The sequence below is a fragment of the Hemiscyllium ocellatum genome, chromosome 1, assembly GCF_020745735.1.
Source record: "Hemiscyllium ocellatum isolate sHemOce1 chromosome 1, sHemOce1.pat.X.cur, whole genome shotgun sequence".
NCBI lineage: Eukaryota > Metazoa > Chordata > Chondrichthyes > Orectolobiformes > Hemiscylliidae > Hemiscyllium > Hemiscyllium ocellatum.
The window spans coordinates 17,516,835-17,531,059 of record NC_083401.1 but is presented as its reverse complement, the minus strand read 5'-3'; the positions used below and the strand labels follow the sequence as shown (position 1 = coordinate 17,531,059).

Below are 14,225 nucleotides of genomic sequence, written 5' to 3'. Positions count from 1 at the left end.
CATAGCGATCATGAAACTGCTCTATTAAAACAATTAACCTTGTGAATCAGCATCTCAGTTCAATGGGGTGAGGGAGTGACAACTCTTTGGCCCATGAAGAAGTTATTGGCTGATTGATATAAACATGAATAATAATACTTTTAGTATTGTATAACGAACAATTACTCATTAAGCACAAATGTAACACTATAATAAATTATAAAATTCTCTGCTCTCCAGCAGTCTTACACTATCATATTTGTATTCTTGCAAATTGATCTGATGAGTGCAAGATGAACAACTTCAACAATCATTTGTCTTTCTCAGCAATACACAGATTCTGTATTATTGAATGATTAAAGTCTTAAACATGCAGCTGTCAATATTATAATACGTTGTCACTTTGGTGAATTGGTTAATTTCAGCTGCAGTCTAGAGTATGGGCTAGAGTGTGATTTGTACAAATCTGATGTTATAATGTGCAGGAAAAGAGTAGATTCTCTATAGAAGTAGAGTGTGTCCTGTGCACTGCTGTAGCAAGTCATGTAAATGCTAAAGTCTCGGCTTTTATTTGTAGAAACAAATGCAGCCATTGGAAATGTGAAATGTAAACAGAAAAAGCGAGAAACTGTCAACAGCTCTGGCAGTGGAGAGAGAAAGAGTTCATATCTTAGATCGATGACTTTCTACCAGGGTTTTATCATTTGCTGTCTAACATTTTAAGTTTTTTATTTGTGTTACGCAGGAGAGTACACTAAATAAGAACAATGAAAATGACCGCAATCAGTTCAATTATTTTCATAGACGGGGACAATTTTACTGGATCCAGAGAAAATAAGGACATTGGTTGGGCCACTTTTGGAAAACTGCGTTCAATTCTGGTCTCCCTGTTATAAGAAAGATGTTGTTAAACTTGAAAGGGTTCAGAAAAGATGTCACCAGACTTGGAGGGTTTGAGCTATAGGGAGAGGCTGTGTAGACTAGGGCTATTTTCTCTGGAGGGTTGAGGCTGAGGGGTGACCTTATAAACATTTATAAAATCAAGAGGGGCATCGATAGGATAAATAGTCAAGAGCTTTTCCCCAGGGTAGGGAAGTCCAAAGTGAGAGGACATAGGTTTGAGGTTAGAGGGGAAAGATTTAAAAGGGTCCTATGGGACAACTTTGTCATGCAGAGGGTGGTGTGTGTATGGAATGAGCTGCCAGGGGGAGTGGTGGAGGCTGGTACAACAACAATATTTAAGAGGCATCTGAATGGATAAATGAATAGGAACAGTTTAGAGGGATATGGGCCACATACTGGCAAATGGGACTCGATTCATTTCGGATTTCTGGTCGGCATGGACGAGTTGGCAGAAGGGTCTGTTTCTGTAGAGACAGTAAGGACTGCAGATGCTGGAAGTCAGAGTTAAAAGACTGTGAAGCTGGAAAAGCACAGCAGGTCAGACAGCATTCAAGGAGCAGAAATGTCAATATTTTAGGCTGAAACCCTTCATCAGGACTGTTTCTATGCTGTACACCTCTATGACTCTGCAATCAGACAATAGAACCAGGTGTGGATGTGGCTTAACCAATAAAAGATTTAATCTATTCTGCAGTTGCATTGGCAACATTGCAACTAGTTCTGGCAAGGGTTACCAAGAAACTATCAGAGATGGGAACACTTAAGCATCATGCTGTATTCAGACTGTGTGATTGCAAGAGACATTCATCAGGTTTGATCTCCACTAACAGATAGGGCAGAGTCATGTCCCTACACAAGGAGTTGATGACATTATGTGCTCACCTTGCTTCAAAGATATTCCCTGTCTCTAAGGCCCAGGCAGCATCTGGTCCTCTCTTGCCCTGCTCATTTCTAAGTCTCTCTCTACACATTTGTGAGGTTGCGGGGGGCTCCAATGACAGTATAAAGGTAAATTGGAATTTAGAGGAATGACAGAAACATATAAAATTATGAAGAGAGTAGATAAAATAGAAGCAAGGAAGTTGTTCACACTGTGGGGTGAAACTAGAACTGGGGGGGGGGAATGGGGGGGGTAAGGGGGGGTGGGGGGGGTGGCTAGCCTCAAAATAAGGTGGGGGGGGAGCAGATTGCGGATTGAGTTGAGGAGGAATTTCTTCACTCAAAGGGTTGTGAATCTGTGGAATTTCCTGCCCAGTGAACCAGTTGAGGCTACCTCGTTGAATGTTTTTAAGGCAAAGATAGACATTTGAACAGTTAAGGAATTAAGGGTTATGAGAGAGATTGGGTAAGTGGAGCTGAGGCCGTGAAAAGATCAGCCCTGATCTTATTGGATGGTGGAGCAGGCTCACTCCTGCTTGGCCTACTCGTGCTTCTATTCCTTATGTTCTTATGTAAAGGTAGAGTTGCCATAGTCCCAGAGGATCATAAAGTTGTTCTCTCATGAGGGAGAGATGATTGACGGTGAGTTTAATTTGACGGTCACCGTGCCTCTGGTGAGCGGTAAGGTTGAGAAGCCAGAACCTTTACTGTGCTGTTGAGGTCACTCTGCAACGCAAGCCAGCCATCCAGCCAACTGAACCAACCACACCATCTAATGCCAGCATATCCTCCCTTGGATAAGGGAGCCCAGAGTGTTCACAGTATTGCTTCTGGTTCGAATGTAGGGCCGAGTTCAATGTTGCTACTTCACTGTTCACTGGCAGCCAGGAATATAAGAATGTTAAAGGAAGGGCAGAAAAGAACTCCAGGCTTTGGAGAAGGAACAAATGGAGAAGTTCTAAAATAGGAAATAGTATTAAAATATCAAGGCAAAAGTGAGGACTGCAGATGCTGAAGATCAGATTCTAGATTAGAGTGGTGCTGGAAAAGCACAGCAGGTCAGGTGGCATCCGAGGAGCAGGAAAATCCAACGTTTCAGGCAAAAGCGCTTCATCAGGAATGAATGCTGCCTGACCTGCTGTGCTTTTCCAGCACCACTCTAATCTACTAAAATACTGTTCCTGATTACCTCCTCTCCTTCAACTATCTTAAGATGAACAATTTAAACAAAATTAGTGTAGAGAACTCCAGATCAAGCTCAAAATATCCAATTTAAGTCAAATCATGATTTTGTGAGGTGGTGATGCACCCCAACTCTTGTAGTGTCGACCTATCACCATAGGCGGTCTCCAAAGATATTTGGGTGTGGACATTGCCACAGAGGACAGAATGTTATGATTCCTTCCATGGCCCAATGCCTGGACCTGTTAATGCTCACTTTGGTCAGGCCCAGGAGCAGATCCACGAGGCTAATAGTTCTGGCAAGGGTCACCGGGAAACTATCAGAGATGGGAATACGTAACCATTGTGCTGTATTCAGACTGTATGATTAATCAGATTTGATCTCCACTTACAAATAGGGCAGATCATGTCCCTGCACATGGAGTTGATGACGTTATGAGCTCACCTTGCATCAATGATATTCCCTGTCTCCAAGACTCAGGCAACATCTGGTCCCCTCTTGCCCTGTTCATTTCGACGTCTCTCTCTGCACATCTGTGGGGGTGGGGGGAGGGTGTGGGGGTGGGGGGAGGGTGGGGAGTTCCATGCAATAATTGATTTGCTAATCCTTCAATCAGCCTGTTCCTTGATGTAATGGGTGCTCATATCTTCCTTGGCACCACTCATACATACAGTCAGTTCTGCTATAACACGGTAGTTCTGTTCTCATGCAATTCCGTGATATAAGAAAATCACATAATAGAAGCACCACTTAAACTAATGGGGCTGGAATCGGGGTAAAGGTTCATGCTTTCGAAACAGTGTCCCCAATTCATCAATTGCATTATGGCAAATTTGCATTAACGAAATGCGCGTTATAGCAGAACGACCTGTACCTTGTTGAGATTTTCAGCAGTTACTGTTGTGAAGCTGTTGATTGTTTAACAATCTGGATTATTGCTTTGTTTTTGGTTGGAGGTTTAACAGTACAGCACTGAAAGAGTACAGCATAGCTGAAGGTGTTAGCTCTCAAATATGATGTTACAGCACTGCCTCACTTACTCTCACAGATGGATGAGATTGATCCCACAGCATTAGTTTCAGTGCTAGTCACATGTCTGTCTGTCCCAATGGCTGTTGGATCATGTCACCTCTCTGCAGCTGTTCTCAAGTCTGCTGACTGTACTCAACAAGCCAGTGCTTGCAAAATACAGAACATATTGTGACTAGGAGACAGTAAAGATTGCAATGCTGGAAGTCAGAGTCAATAGATATGAAGCTGGAAGAGCACAGCAAGTCAGACAGCATCCGAGGAGCAGGAGAGTCAATGTTTTTGGCCGAAACCCTTTGTCAGGATGCTCCTCGGAAGCTGTCTGACCTGCTATGCACTTCCAGCGTTAACATATTGTCCAGCATTAATTATTATTCCATGGTTTGGCAGCACTTGCTGAACAGTCCTGAGTATGTTATAAATTATGATAACAACCAATTCAAAATGATCTGCCAGTCTTGCAATCTGGCTCACGTCCGGAAGGTAGAATATTCCTCTGCAGGGACTTATCCTGGGCAGTGGAAAGAAACATGTCCAGGCATCACACCTTTGTTTTGGACTAAAACAAAGCAATAGTTCCCAGGTGCATTCACCATGACAACATGTCAAGCAATTAAAGTTGACTTGCTGACTAAGAAGCACTCTCTTTCATGAGCTGGACATTATCCAGGCTTGGAATAACAATTCCTGAAGAAGGGCTTATGCCCGAAATGTCAATTCCCCTGTTCTTTGGATGCTGCCTGACCTGCTGCGCTTTTCCAGCAACACATTTTCAGCTCTGATCTCCAGCATCTGCAGTCCTCACTTTATCCTTGGAATAACAATTGGCAAGTAACATCCTCACCCCACAAATAACAGGCAAAAACATCACCAATGTGAGACAATCTAACAATTGGCCCTTGACATTCCATTATTGGATCCCCCAGTCTTAACATCCTAGGTGTTACCATTGATCAGAAACCCAACTGGACTTGCCATATAAATACAGTGCCTTCAAGATCAGCTTGGAAACTAGGAATATTATTCACCTCCTGATTCCCTAAAGTCTGTCCATCATCTACAAGGCAGAAGTCAGGAGTGTGATGGAATAGTCCCCACTTGCATGGATGGGTATGGCTCCAACAACACTCAAAAGGTTGACATTATACAGGATAAAGCAGTCTGTTTGATGTGCACCATATCTGCAAGCATCCACTCCCTCCACCACCAATTCTCAGTAGCAGCAGTGTGGACTATCAACAAAATGCACTGCAGAAATCCATCAAAGGTCCTCAGGCAGCAGCTTCCAAACCCATGACCATTCTATCTAAAAGTACAAGGGCAGCAGACAAGTGGGAACACCACCACCTGCAAGTTCCCCTCTAAGCCATTCAACATCCTGATTTTGAAATGTATCACTGTCCCGTCACTGTCCCTGGGTCAAAATCCTGGAATTCCCTTCCTAAGGGCAATGTGGGTCTACCTACAGCAGGAGGACTACCTACAGCGATTCAAGAAGGCAGCTCACCCCCACCTTCTCAACAGTGACTAGGAATGAGCAATAAATGCTGGCCCAGCCAAGGATGCTCAAGTTCCATAAGTTCATGAAAAGAAGACTAAGTTCCAGCCCTTTGCGCTGCCCAGCCAATGACCACCACAGTATCTCACTCGACCATTTCTAGCATTTCTTTGTAGTTCAGCGAAACAAATGATTGATTGTAAAACCCTCAGTGCAGCCCGTGTCAACAGGAGAAGCTGATGTCAAATAAAGGAACAAACCTTTGTTGTTGACGATGATGATGATAATAATGTTTGTCGAATCTCCAGGGCTACACTAGAATTTCTAAACATTAACAAACCAACACCAAGACACTGTTAGGAACACAACTGCAGGAACCTTACAGAAGCAAATGACACGATCCTAGGTTTTGGGACAGGGAGTTGGAAAAACTCAATAAATAATCTTTTGTTTCCTTATTAAAAAAATGTTGGACAGAGCAAACAGATTTATGGTCATCGAGTTGTACAGCACAGAAACAGACTCTTCGGTCCAACCAGTCCATGCCAAACATAATCCCAAACTAAACTAGTCCCACCTTCCTGCTCCTGTCCCATATCCCTCCAAACCTTTCCTATTCATTTACTTATCCAAATGTATTTTAAATGTTGTAATTGTACCCACATCCATCACTTCCTCAGGAACTTTATTTCACATGTGAACCACCCACTGTGTAAGAAATTTTCCCCTCATATCTTTTTAAAGTCTCTCTCCTCTTACTTCCCTTGTCTTGAAATCCCCTATCCTGGGGAAAAGAGACCTACCATTTCCTCTATCGATACCCCTCGTGATTTTATAAACTTCTATAAGGTCACCTCTCAACTTCCTACATGCCAGTGAAAGAAGTCTCTGCCTATCCAGCCTTTCTTTACAGCTCAAGCCTTTCATTACCCGCCAACATCCTGGTAAATCTCTTTTAAACCCTTTTCATCTTAATAATACCCTTCCCATAACTGGGCGACCAGAACTGGACACAATACTCCAGGAGATGCTTCAGCATGACTTTCCAACTCTGATATCCGAAGGACTGAGCAATTTTGTTTGACTGATGACCCAAAGCTGAACGATGAAGACCTTTCTCACTTTCCAATCAGTGTGCAATTACAGGCATGTTGAGGGGGTAGTGGGAGGGGTGGTCACTGATGAGATTATTGTGGTGAGGTGGTTGGATGTTGCAATGGCTTCTCCAGAAATTTGAACCCCCCCCCCCCCCCCGCCGACCTCAAAACTTTATTCTATTTCCCTGAGACCACATTCGATGTTTGGCTACAATCCAGTGTCTCTCGATCAAAATGACATTACCTCGTAAATGATGAACCCCCCTCAAATAATGGAGGGAGGAAGGGAGCCACCTTTTCTGCACAAATCATGGTTAATGCTGCTTCAAAGCAAGAGGGATTTGGAACTGTACTTGCTCGCATCCTTAAACCAACGCATAAATCTTCCAAACGAGTGACGTCCCGCAGCCTCCTGACAATACACCAGCATCACGAGACTATTGCGAAGCGACTAATGATTGGAATTCATCCTTCCTCTCTCCAAGTTTGTTTCAAATTAGACAAGGTCAGTAAATCAACAGGTTGGCATTTCAGAGTTCCCCGGTGTCTTTCCACATCACGCCACATATTTCCCCATTTGTTCCTGCGTCTTTCTGATTGTCTTGCCATTTTTTTGTGGAGGCCCATTGTTCAGCTCGCCTTGCAAGTACACGTTCATTAAATACAATATATCAACATGAAAACAGCAACAAAACAGGCAAAGGGGAGCTTGTATGGTCGCCTAATCTGAAATCAGGCAGCAGACTTGGTGTCTAACTAGCATCTCAGGCACGCTACAAATTATTAAATGTCCTGAGGGTGGAAACAAAGTACTTTCCAGACATTTTCTTTTAATTGTGCATGATTAATTCTTGTGCTTGGTCATTAGCTTGTACGAAAAGGGTGCCAATGTTGAGGAAGTGAGGATTTATGTATGGGGTCAGCGGATAGCCTCTGACCTCTGAGTTAGAAAGTTGTAGGTTCTGAGCTGCCGTTCAGTGACTTGTGCAGTGTTGGGAGACATGCCTAGTGCAGTACTGCAGGATCACTGCACTGTCCGAATGCTATCTTTCAGATCAGATTTAAACTGATGTTGACCTGGTCTCTCAGGTCAATGTAAAAGATCATGGGATGATCTCAGGGAAGAACTGGGGATTTTGCCGTTTTGTAACTAAGTATGCGTGAGGCCTTAATCAGTAAATGAAAGTCAAAAAGGCAGGAATGTGGAGTTGAGGATTATCAGATCAGTTATGATCTCATTGGTTGCTGGAGCAGACTCAATATGCCCATGTCTGCTCCTATGTATTACGGCCATATGGTCTTGTCCAATATTTGTCACTCAATCAAGGTTTCTTAAAAAAAACATAACTTGGTTAGTAAGCTCATAGATGCACGGGAGATCTTGATGTATCTTGGCATGTTTTGGCTGCTGTTGCATTTATCAAATGACAACAGTGACCAGAACCTCTGTGCAGTTCATTAAATGTGAAGTAATTTGGGAAGTCAATGGATCTCAAAGGACGCTAATGGAGTGCCAAACCTGTGACCTCTACCACGTTCAAAGACAAGAATAGCAAATGCATAGGATTACTAACAACAGCGAGTTCCCCATCCAAGACACTCATACAAATCAGCCTGACTCAGAAGCCATTGTTGCTGAGTCAAAATTGGAGAGCTCCCTTCAAAGCATCCCTCTGGGTGTACCTATATTCCAAGTACTATAGGGCTTCAAGAAGACAGCTAATTGCCACCTCCTGAAGGGAAATTAGGGATGGGCAAAAAAATGTGGGGCTGGCCATCAGTGTTCCCATGGATGTATGTGAGAAAGAAGGAGAGATGAAAGGATGATAATTAAAGAGCTGGAGTTCAAGTGGAATGAAATAAAGTTTGTGTAAGGAGTGAAGGATAGGACAAAGAGAAACCAGTGACAACATGACTGAATGAGAATAAATGTGATAAACTGAGTGAGAGACTGTGACATTGAGCTAGTAACAGAGTGAGATAGTGAGAGACAGACTTGGATGTGACATGACTGGACCAACACAGTGAGTGGACTGAGGGTCAGAAAAGGGGAGAAGGTGAAATTGTTTGGAATGAGTTGCTCATGAGAACCAGAATGTTGAGTGGAATCTTTGAAGGCCCTGAACAATAGGGCTATGTTACAAATCATGATATTGAGAGCAAGACACTGCATCTTTTATGAAATTGCTGGGGTGAAATTTACGCCAGGCCGATCGAGGGGGGCCTGTTACTTAGCAACCACCATAATATGGACAGGTATAGATGGAGTTAATGGTAGTTGTCTTTATTCCTTAGATGGGGAATTGCAAGACTAAGGCATACATTTTTAAGGTGAGAGGAAAGAGATTAAAAAAAGACATAAGAGGCAATTTTTTTCACAGATGGCGGTTCGTGTGTGGAATGAACCTGTGGAGGAAGTGGTGGCTGTGGGTACAATTACAACATTTAAAACTAATTTGGATGGATACATGAATAGGAAAGGTTTAGAGTGAAATGGGTGAAGAGCAGAGTTTAGTTTGGGATTATGGTCAGCGTGGACCAGTTGGACTGAAGGGTTTGTTTCCATGCTCTATGACTCTATGAATCTATAACTGCAAACTTTGACCCAACAATATTTAGCTTTCTATCTTACCAAATGCAATGAGCAGACTGGACACTAAGAATTCTTGACCTGGAAGGCAGAGTGAGAAGCTAGGCTTTGCTTGTCCCTTGCTCCAAAGATCCTCCATGTTGGACACCAAAATCTCAGAGCATGCTCTATGGGTACCAACCAAACATAGTCTAGATAGCTCAGAGAGCATGCAGTGTTAGTGGTGGGTGACAGAGTGTGGGAGAAGACATTGAGGCAACAGTGAGAGTGGTAGAGCTTTGGTGGGAGGTGGGTGCAATGACAGAGATGGGAGACAAGATGGTGGACCTTACCCTGGCAGAGTGAAGAGAGACTTTGACAACCTTAGATCAGGCTAACATGGTTTGATGGCTTGGCCTTCACCCCTGGTCCTGGGGAAAGGGGACATTCTGCCTCCATGACACTATATCCAGATCCCTGTAAGGTACCAAATTTCCTGGTCTGCCATCTTAGGAGTAAATATTAGGCACTGTGCAGGGTAACTCTGGACTGACAATACCACGTTAAAGATGGTGCTGGTGGCTGTGACATTCTGTGTCAATTCTGTGGTAATCCAGCAGTGGGCTTTTGTTCTGGCAACTCGAAGGGGTGAGAGGAATGCCATGAGGAGGTGAAGTAGATTGTCAATGAGGTGAGTTCCACAAGATTTAATAAAAGGTAAGAAATCCTCCAAAAAACTGGACACAACTGACACTTAACCAATTAAACACTTAAGGTTCAGTTGAAAAAGTGAGGGATGATGAGGCCTGGAATAAGGAGAGACCAATAGCACATTAAGAAACAGTGAAAGATTGAGAGGCAGTGAGACAGGATGGGAGGTAGTGATTGGTAGTGAGTGACAGTGAGCAGTAATGTGTAAGGCAGATTGACATATGGTACGAGAGAGAAAGACAGACAGAAGGGTGGACAGAAAACGAGAGGCAAAGACGAGTGAAGGTAAGAGAGAGTAAAAGCGATCACTCCATGGGTGGGAGAATAGACAGCGTGTGAGGGTGAGAGATGGAGAGCAGGCGAGGAATGAGTACGTTATTTTAAATTTAAGACACCAGCTTGTGTCAGCTGCCTTTTGGGTCAAAGGTCACACAGTCACCAGAGACGTGGAATTGATTGCTTATCTGGGCAACAGTACTCTGTAAGTGAGATGGGATGGGGAGTGGGGGGGACGATGGGGTAGTGAGGTTTGGAAAATGAGGGCACTCGGAATTAGCAGTCAAGCAAAAATTTCAGAGAACATTTTATGATGTCTTCTTAAAATCAGTCATTCATCCCTGCTTTTCTCGGAGATCCATTTGTCAGGCTGAGGGCCCTCATAGATCAGGGACTAACAAGCTGATATTCCTCAGTTAAATTGCACAGTGGGCAGAGGAGCACTGTACAAAGGCCCTTTATTAATCATAAAGCCCCTGACAATAATGTTGCTCAGACATCAGTAATGTTAAAAAACTAAGAGGCAGATACTGCCACAAGTCTCAAAAATAGCTAAATTACCTTGAATCTTTTCTTTTTAATTGACCTGTGTACTGTCCCTACTCTTTTCTCCTCCATCTTCATATCGACCTGTGTTTTCCTCCATCTCTGTATTGACTCCAGGCTCACAAAAGCCTCTCCATGCATATATCTTTCATCTTAGCATTTACCCATTCAAATCATGATGTAGAAGTGCCGATGTTGGACTGAGGTGGATAAAGTCAAGGGTCACATGGTGCCAAGTTACAATCTAATAGGTTTATTTGAAGCCACAAGCTTTCGGAGCACTGCCCCTTCGTCAGGTGACTTGGTATCATGTGACTTCTGAGTTCATCTAAATACGGGAGGCATAGATAAGATAGATAGCCAATTGTTTTCTCCATGGTAAAGGAGTTTAAATCTAGATAGGCAGATAGGGGAGAGGAGACAAGGGTCCAGAGGGGCAATATTTTTCACATGGAGGGTGATGTCTGGAACGGGCTGCCGGAGTTAGTGGTGGAAGTGAGTACAATTTTATCATTTAAGAAACATTTGGACAGGTACATGGATGGGATAGGTATGGAAGGTTATGGACCAAATGTGCCAATTAATTGGGCAGTATGGATAAGTTGGGCCGAAGGGCCTGTTTCCATGCTGTAAACCTCTATGATTCTGTTTATCTCTCTGCTCCATGGAGAAGATTTCTGCATGCTCTCTGTTTTAATTCAGTCCTGGGACGTGGGGATTGCTGTCAAGGCTTGCTTTTATTTTCCACCCCGAATTGACTGGCTTTCTCAGTCCACCTCACAGGACAGTAAAGCGTTAACCATATTGGTAGGACTGGAGACACACAAACATTCCATCCTTTGGTACATTGGCTCCCAGACAATCGACATGGGACTGTCCTGTTCCTATCTGAATCTCTCCATGGCCTCATTCCTCCTCCTGGCTGCAAGCTATCTCTACTGACCTTCAACAGTGTTCCCTTTCTTCAAAAACCCAAAAGAACTGCAGACGCTTTAAATCAGAAACAAAAACAGAAGTTGCTGGAAGAGCTCAGCAGGTCTGGCAGCATCTATGTAGAGAAGCCAGAGTTAATGTTTCGGGTCTGGTGACTCTTCCTCAGACCCCTGTTTTTCTAAGGAAGGGTCACTGGCCACTAAACGTTAACCCTCATTTCTCTTCATGGGCATGGCAAGACCAGCTGAACTTTTCCAGCAGTTTCTGTTTCTGTTCCCTTTCTTCAACTCTGACCTCCAGAGGAGCATCCTCCACCTCCATCACTGCCCCATTGGCGGATGTACTGTCAGCTGCAGAATTCACCCCGCAAAAATCGATATATTCCCTTCTTTAAAATGTTCTTTTAAGGAGAAAACTCTTTGGCTTAACTTTTGACAACTTTCCTTCAGTTACCCTCGTTGACTCAGTGCCAATTCTTCTCTGCTTTTAAAAACCGAAGGCACTGCTGTAAATCAGAAACAAAAACAGGAATTGTAGGAAAAGCTCGGCAGGTCGGGCAGCACCTTGTGTTCTGAGGAAGGGTCTCTCAACATGAAATGTTAACTCTGACTTCTGTCCAGATGCTGCCCGACCTGCTGAGCTTTTCCAGGAATTTCAATTTTTGCTTCACTGCTTATGTCATAAAGTGGCTGAGAACATACTAAAAGTGTGGCATAATGGCAAATAGTTTTGTTAACAAGTGCTGAGATTGTTACAGCCAGGTTTAGATGAATATATCCTCTCACTCTCTCTCCAGTCTCCAGTGTTCAAAACATTAAATATATATTTTACTGAGTGGGCAATATCTCTAAGTGTGTACCTCTCTTTACAGCGTTTGAATATGGTTTCTTCAATAAACGAAATAGTTATTGATTTTTTTATCACAACAAGACTTATTGAACAAAGATGTGAAACTAATTAACACAGAGATTGAATACAAAGTGTATATATTTACCCTTAATACATATGCACACATACATACGTTGTCACACACATATGCATGTGCATGTACACACATGCACACACACATAAACAGACACAGATGGGTGCACGCACATGTATACACACATACACATATACACACATTCTCACACATACATACACACACTCATACTCTCACACTACACAAACATTAAAATTAAATGTTCTCTTCAGAGATTAACTTTGAGGAAAAATTTTTCAGCTAAAATAGTTACTAATTCTTGTGAGTACAAGGATGAGATATGGAATGTTTCTGATTGTTTTCAATTAGGTCTTCCTACACATATTATTGGATTACTAAACACAAATAGTTACCTCTGCAGTCCATTCCAAAAGTATCAAGAAGAAGGCATTATAAAAACTTTTCAGGAGAAGTATCTATTTCAATTTTTCAACTTTCATGGGATACTGAAGAGAGTTTCTCAGGGAGGTGGTTAAGGCTGAACTGTGGTCCTATCTTTTCTCAGGATGTACCTCAACTAATCTCCAAACAATCTCAAATGCTTACACTCCTCACCACCATAAACTTAGACATGTGACTTCCAGTAAACAAGTTCAAACAGTTAGAGTAAGTCATGTGACTTCAAGTGTGTTTTAACATAAAGTGCCCCATAATGTTCCTTCAATGATTTTTAAAGACAGAACAGGTCTCGGTATCAGTTCAACATCTTAAGTGAATCAATTTTCATCATCTTTCAGACATGAATCTTCAGAAAGTTGCCAATAATGGAAGTACCCCCATAGCAATGTTTCAACGTTACCAAAAAATGCAAATCATGATCGATGGCCAAATCTTTCTGAATATTCAGTGCCCAATGTTTTGGCATTACTGTTAATATAGGAAAAGGAATCAGCCAGTAGAAACATAGAAATATGTAAAACAGGATTAGGAATAGGCTATTTGATCCTTCTAGCCTGCTTCACCATTCAATATGATTACAGATAATCTTCTAATTCAGTGCCCTATTCCTGCTTTTTTTTCCATTGATCTCTTTGACACTAAGAATTATATCAAACTCATTTTTGAAAATATACAATGTTGTCACCTTAACTGCTTTCTGTGACAGAGAATTCCTCAGGCTCACCTCTCTCTGGGTGAAGAAGTTGCTGTCCTAAGTGACTTGTCTTGCATTGTTGGTCTGTGACCCCCTGGCTCATTGGGAACATCATTCCTTAGTTTACCCTGTCTGTTCTGTTAGAATTTATAGGTTTACAGGGCAATCTTGATTATCCGAACGACACAGTATTTTGTTCAGATAATCAAATGTTCGGCTGATTGAACATTTGGATAACAGTTTACGCAAGCATTGGAACCTCGAGATCTTGTTCCGATAATCTGAAATTCGGATAATCGATGTTTGGATAACTGAGGTTGCATTGTATGTGAGATCCCATTCATTTTTCTAAATTCCAGTAAATACAGTCCTTTCATAGCTTATCCTTATCATACACACATCTGCATGTCTGGGTGCCATAGCCCATCTTACCCTGAGAAAACAGTCTCATCAATCTCAGTTCTAAAATTTGCATGTGATGTTCTGCTTCAACAGCGGAGTCCAGTTTTTAATTTTTCTTCAGAATTGTTCTGAAGAACGGTGTCCG

At 42.5% G+C, this 14,225-nt stretch overlaps 1 protein-coding gene across 10 annotated transcripts in view; it reads left to right on the top strand.

Annotated features, from left to right (window-relative positions):
* LOC132824232 (transcription factor COE3-like) overlaps window positions 1-14,225 on the top strand; it is a 516,826-nt gene that overhangs the window by 82,330 nt on the left and 420,271 nt on the right. The window lies entirely within an intron of this gene.